A 6,811-nucleotide genomic window follows, 5' to 3' on the forward strand; every position below is an offset into this window, starting at 1 on the left:
GTGCAGGCTTCTTATTGCAGTGGTTTCTCTTGCTGTGGAGCACGGGCTCTAGGCGCGCGGGCTTCAGCAGTTGTGGCACGCGGGCTCAGTAGTTGTGGCTTGTGGGCTCTAGAACACAGGCTCGGTAGTTGTGGTGCATGGGCTTAGTTGCTCCGTGGCATGTGGGATCCTCCCAGACTGGGGAACAAACCCGTGTCCCCTGCACTGGCAGGCGGATTCTTAACCACTGCACCACCAGGGAAGTCCCCCTCCTAGTCTTTTTAATATAGTTTTTCCTCCTATGTTTGCATCCTCAGACACTGTACAGTAGTTTAGCTCCACCCATTTTTGACCTTTATATAAGGAGAATCATGCTCTTCATTTGTGACTTATTTAGCTCGCATTTTTATGCACCCCAGCCATGAGGATGAATGAAGTTGTGAGTTGTTCATTCTATTGCTGTACGGTTTTCCATTGTTATTAACAAACTATAATTTATTTTTCCATTCTACTATGGATGGACATTTAAGATTTTACATTTTTGTTCCATTGGGAACAATTCTGCTCGGAAATTCATTTACATAACTCCTGGTACACATGGGCAAGGCTTTCTCAAGGAGTATAGATACCAGGAGTGGAATTTCTGGGATATAGGGCATTCATAGCTTCAGTTTTTCTGAGCAGTTTATCAGTTTATACTCCTGCCGGCAGTGTATGAGAGTTCCTATTGCTCCACATCATTGAGGACATTTGGTATTGTCAGACTTCTTAATTTTAGCTACTCTGGTGGGAATGCAGTGCAGTCTTGGTGTGATTTTAATTTGTATTTCCCTTAATGCCCATTAGGAGTTCTTCTTTTATGAAGTGCCAGTTCAAGCTTTTGTTCAATTTTCCATTGGTTTGTTTGTCTTTGTCTGATTGATGATTTGTAATTTCCCACTTTGTCGTTGTCCTTTAACTTTGCAAATGGATCTTAAGTATATAAGATGTTCACCTTCAATTATGAAAAGAGATGATGAACCTATGATGGCGTTCTTTTTGTTATTATCGGATTGGGCAAAGATCAAGGAGTTTGATAATATTGTGTTGGCTGGCATGTGAAGAATGTATAGTCGTACATTACAGATGGGTGTGTAAATTGGTGAACTTCTACGATATCAGCTTGGCACGTCTAACACACTATGAAATGCATGTATGGTTTGACTCAGCCATTTCATTTCTAGGAATTTATCCTGTGATATACAGACGTTCCCCAACTTACGATGGTTCAACCTTAGGATGGTGCGAAGGTGACACTCATTCAGTAGAAACCATACTTCAAATTTTGAATTTGTATCTTTTCCCGAGTTAGGGGTATTTGGGAGAATTGCTCTCTCAGGATGCTGGGCAGGGCAGCAGCTACGGCTCCCAGGCAGCCACGTGATCACGAGGGTAAACATCTGATACACCTACAACCATTCTGGACCCAGACAGCCATTCTGTTTTTCACTTTCAGTACAGTATCCACATAATGACATAAGATAGTCAACACTTTATTATCAAATAGGCCTTGTGTTAGATGATTTTGCCCGACTGTAGGCTAACGTAAGTGTTCCGAGCACGTTTAAGGTAGGCTCAGCTAAGCTTGATGTGTTGTAGGTTTAGGTGTATTGAATGCATTTTTGAAAATAAATTTATTGGGCTTCCCTGGTGGCGCAGTGGTTGAGAATCTGCCTGCCAATGCAGGGGACACGGGTTCAAGCCCTGGTCTGGGAAGATCCCACATGCCGCAGAGCAACTAGGCCCGTGAGCCACAACTATTGAGCCTGCGCATCTGGAGCCTGTGCTCCACAACAAGAGAGGCCGCGATAGTGAGAGGCCTGCGCACTGCGATGAAGAGTGGCCCCCGCTCACCGCAACTAGAGAAAGCCCTCGCACAGAAACGAAGACCCAACACAGCCAAAAATAAATAAATAATAAATTTATTTATTATTATTATTGTTTATTTTTGGCTGTGTTGGGTCTTCGTTGCTGCACGTGGGCTTTCTCTAGTTGCGACGAGCGGGGCCTACTCTTTGTTGCGGTGCACGGGCTTCTCATTGCCATAGCTTCTCTTGTTGTGGAGCACGGGCTCTAGGCACATGGGCTTCAGTAGTTGTGGCGCATGGGCTTAGTTGCTGCATGGCATGTGGGATCTTCCTGGACCAGGGCTCGAACCCGTGTCCCCTGAATTGACAGGTGGATTCTTAACCACTGCACCACCAGGGAAGTCCCTTGAATGCATTTTTGACTTATAATATTTTCAACTTATGATGGGTTATAAGGACATAACCCCATCTTAAGGTCAAGGAAGTTCTGTATTCGCTTATGTGTGAAATGACACGTTCAAGGTTATTCAGGGTAACATTGTTATAATAGCAAAAGATTGAAAACAACTTAAATATCTAGCGGCTAAGGACTGCTTCAATAATTTATGATGCATCTTTACAAAGGAACATGCAGAGTTTTAAAACATTTATACAAGCTAAAAAGGAAATTGTTAAGAAGGAAAATAGCCAGGTGTAGAATACTGTGTATAATATGCTACAGCACCTACAGTATATATGCACATATGCTTGTATTTGCAAAGAATATCTTGAAAGGATCCTCAAGAAACTAGGTATAGTGGGTGATTGGGGAATTAGGGTGGAAAGAGACTTTTTTTTACTGTATGTCCCTTTGCACCTTTTGGATTTTCTACTAGGTGCACATATCACCTAAAAGTAAGTTAAATAATTTTAAAATGTATTGAGCTCCGATTATGGGCCAGTTCTGTGCTAAATCCTAGAGATATGGTGGTGAACAAAACAAAGACTTTGCCTTGCGGAGCTCCTCGTCTAGTGATGGGTGACTGTCACTGAAACCATCGTTGGGGTGATATGTGATGAGTGCTATAATCGGGGACATTGAGGCACTTAGGAGGAAAGTAACACAAAGCAGGGATGTCTAACAGAGCCTTGCAGGTGGGCAGGCAGCCTGATGTTTACGTGAGGAGCAGAAAGAAGAGGGAGCCAGCCTGTGGAGGTGGCTTACAGAGACCACAGGCCCCAGCAGAGGAAACAGCATTTATGGAGGGAGAGCAGAGCTCTGTCCATTTGAGGAACTGAAAGAAGTTCGGCTCAGCAGGAAGTTGACAAGAGCGGAGTTGGTTTTCAGAAAAAGCCACAGTAGAAGTATGGGGAAAGGATTGAAAGGGGACAAGAGTGGAGTCCAGAAGACTGGTTAGGAAGCTTCTGCCGTCATCAGGTGATAGAGGACAGGTGGCTGGATCAAGATGGTGGCCGTGGGGTTAGAAAGGATGGGACAGATTCCAGAGACATTGAGAGTATAGAATTTACAGACCTGGTGGTTGGATGACAGGGTGAAGGAGAGAGAGGAACAGTATAACAATAAAGGCTAATATTTGGTAAGGATTTACCACGTGGTAGTACCTGCCCAACACTTGACGTGACTCCATCATTCAGCCGTCTCAGTGATCTGGAGAGGTTAGGTCTGCCACGATGAGAGTGTACAGATTTAAAGGAGGTTAAGGAACTTGCTTGAAGTCACATAGGTACTATGTAGCAGAATCAGCATTTGAAGCCATATATCTGGCTGCCAAGTTCATGCTCTTGACCCATCTCTTAAGGGTGGCTCCCAGGTGTCAAGTTTGGGCAAATGAGTGGTTGATGACGCTATTTATTGAGAGAAGAAGGTTTGAGGAAGAAAATGGGCATCTGATTCTTCTAAGTTAAGGTCCCTGCAAGACCCTACCTGAGTAGGTTAAGTACAATAGGTAGTTTTACATATAAAACTGGAGAAAGTTCTGGGCTGGAAATTTGGATATCATCAGGATACAAATAGTGCCTGAGGTCAATGGAGTGGATGAAATTAGACTGAGACAAACTAAGTAAGAGCAAAGAGAAGCCAGTACAGTTTTTTTTAACAAGGAAATCACATGATCAAATCCTGTTTATAGGAAGATAACTCTGGTAGCAATGTAGAAGATTGGCTGATTTGGAGACATACGTAGTAGAAAGTCCAATACATGTGTTCATGTTATCATTTAATCATCTTCCAAGCATCACCACACACTTTGTGCCAGGGATCACCAAGCCCAGGGAACACAGAAACAAACCAGACCCTGTCCTTGACCTTGGGAGACTTTGGGGCCAGGAAGGAGTGAGATTAGTGAACCTCATGCTACAAGAGGAGTAGGTGGGTACAGGGTGCTGTGGGAGCACAGAGGAGGGAGAGGAGATCTAAATCCACCTTGGGCAGGAGGTTCCATAATAGAAGACATGGCTAGGGGGTTCCCTGGTGGTCTAGTGGTTAGGATTCAGCACTTTCATGGCCTGGTTCAATCCCTGGTTGGGGAACTGTGATCTCGCAAGCTGTGCATCTTGGCGAAAAAAAAAAAAAGAAGATGAAGAAGCAGAAGATGAAGCAGAAGACATGGCTAGAGGTTCATTACTTCTTGATGAACAAGTAAGAGACACCTAGATGAGTAACAGGCAGACCATTGCAGGCAGAGCCAGCAGGGTGGGTGAAGGTACCACTAACTTAAAATGCTTCATTCAGTAACTTCATGGGATTCAGTGAGACTGGGGCAATGGGTGCCTGTGTGGGGAAGGGAAGTAGATAAGGCTGGAGATCTGGATAAGCTCCTAAAAAGCTGGGGTGTGCTTAAAGAAGGAGATTGAATTTTATCCTGAAAATAGTGGTAAAACTTTGGAGGTAAGCAGGGAGGTTATGTGATCAGATTTGCCCTTTAGAAAGATCCCTGTGGCTGCAATGTGGGGAGTGGGCAGGAGGAGGCCAGATGACCAGCAAGAAAGATAGCTGGGAGGATGCTGCAGTGGGAGTGGGGGATGGTGGTAGTGATCCAGGTAGAAATGATAAGGACTTGAACTCAGGTGTATGTACTACTCAGCTCTCTGTAAGTTACGCTGCATAACAAACAACTTTAAAATCTCATGGCATATGGCAACATATACTTATTTTTCCCTCATGTAACATGAAGGTTGCAGGTTGGCTATCCCTCTGCTAGATGCAGCTGCACAAATCTTTTCTTCCTGGAACCCAGGATGAAGGAACAGCCACCTTCTGAGACATGTTGCTCTCATAGCAGAGGGTCGGAGAAAAGCCCCCCGGTCAAGCCACACAATTGCATTTAAAGCTCTGCTCAGTTGTGACAAAGGTCACATACACTTACATCCCACTGGCCAAAGCATATCAAGTGGCAAAATCCAAAGTCAGTAGGCTGGGGAAATTTGTTATGCGTTGTAGGGAATGAATGATTGTGAACATATAAGACAGTTGATAGCAACCTGTCGTTGAGGACAGAAAGGAAAAATTGATTAGAATCTTATCATTTGGTGGGATTTGACTGGATGTGGGGGATGTGCCAAGGATTACCTCAGGTGGTTAAGTCAAAGGTGGTACCACTCAGTAAGAAAAGGGATACAGGAAGAGGAAGCTTGTAGTAGATGATGCTCAGCATCAAATCTGCCTTCTTGTGATAACGGTACCCTGGTTTTGCTTTAAGGGAACCATTCCTCCCCCACTTTCAACCGTTATCCTTCAGGTGAAACGTCTTCCGGCCCCTTACCAAGGGTGGAGCATGTGACCTAGTCTTAAGCCAATAAGAACATTCTGTACTCTTGAACACAATAATCGGTTCAAGATGGGGTTCATGACACAAATCTGGTCAATCAGAGCCAGTGAGGCTCAATTTTAGGTCTTTAATTTGCTGACTTGAATGAGAAAGGCCAGAGTTATGGCAGCACCACGGGAATGGAATAGAGTCTAGGAATAGAGTCAGCACAGAGGAAGCAGGGCAGGGAGAAGATATGAGACTGGTTCCTGGTGATACCACCTGAACTTTGACCAAGCCATATGTGGAGCAATCCCAGGGAAATATGAATTCTAAGCATCAGAAACCCAGAGGGAGGGGCTTCCCTGGTGGCGCAGTGGTTGAGAATCTGCCTGCCAATGCAGGGGACATGGGTTCGAGCCCTGGTCTGGGAAGATCCCACATGCCACGGAGCAACTGGGCCCGTGAGCCACAATTACTGAGCCTGCGCGTCTGGAGCCTGTGCTCCGCAACAAGAGAGGCCGCGATGGTGAGAGGCCTGCGCACTGCGATGAAGAGTGGTCCCCACTTGCCGCAACTAGAGAAAGCCCTCGCACAGAAACGAAGACTCAACACAGTCATAAATAAATAAATAAATAAATAAATAAATAAATAAGTAAAAGACCGTGAATTTCTTTAAAAAAAAAAAAAAAAAAAGAAACCCAGAGGGAAAAGCTAGAGAATGAGTGTTTCATGGTGGTAAGAATAATCTAAGCAAGAGATAATGTGGAATTGAAATAAGTCAGTGGCTTTGGAAATGGATAGAAAGACTGAGTGAGAAACATGTTTGAAGACCGTGGAATTTGTTGGCTCACAGCACATGGGGGTTAATGGAAAGAAAGGTGAAGATGATGATGTACTAGTAGAGAGCGAGAGATATTTGGAGAGATGGTGAAAGCATTGAGATCAAGAGTACAGGGCTTCCCTGGTGGCGCAGTCCTTAAGAATCCACCTGCCAATGCAGGGAACACAGGTTCGAGCCCTGGTCCGGGAAGATCCCACATGCCGCGGAGCAACTAAGCCCATGCACCACAGCTACTGAGCCTGCGCTCTAGAGCCCGTGAGCCACAACTACTGAAGCCTGCGAGCCACAACTACTGAAACCTGCGCGCCTAGAGTCCGTGCTCCGCCACAAGAGAAGCCATTGCAATGAGAAGCCCGCGCACCGCAACGAAGAGTAGCCCCTGCTCGCCGCAACTA

The sequence above is a fragment of the Balaenoptera physalus genome (assembly GCF_965194825.1).
Source record: "Balaenoptera physalus genome assembly, chromosome: 13".
Lineage (NCBI taxonomy): Eukaryota > Metazoa > Chordata > Mammalia > Artiodactyla > Balaenopteridae > Balaenoptera > Balaenoptera physalus.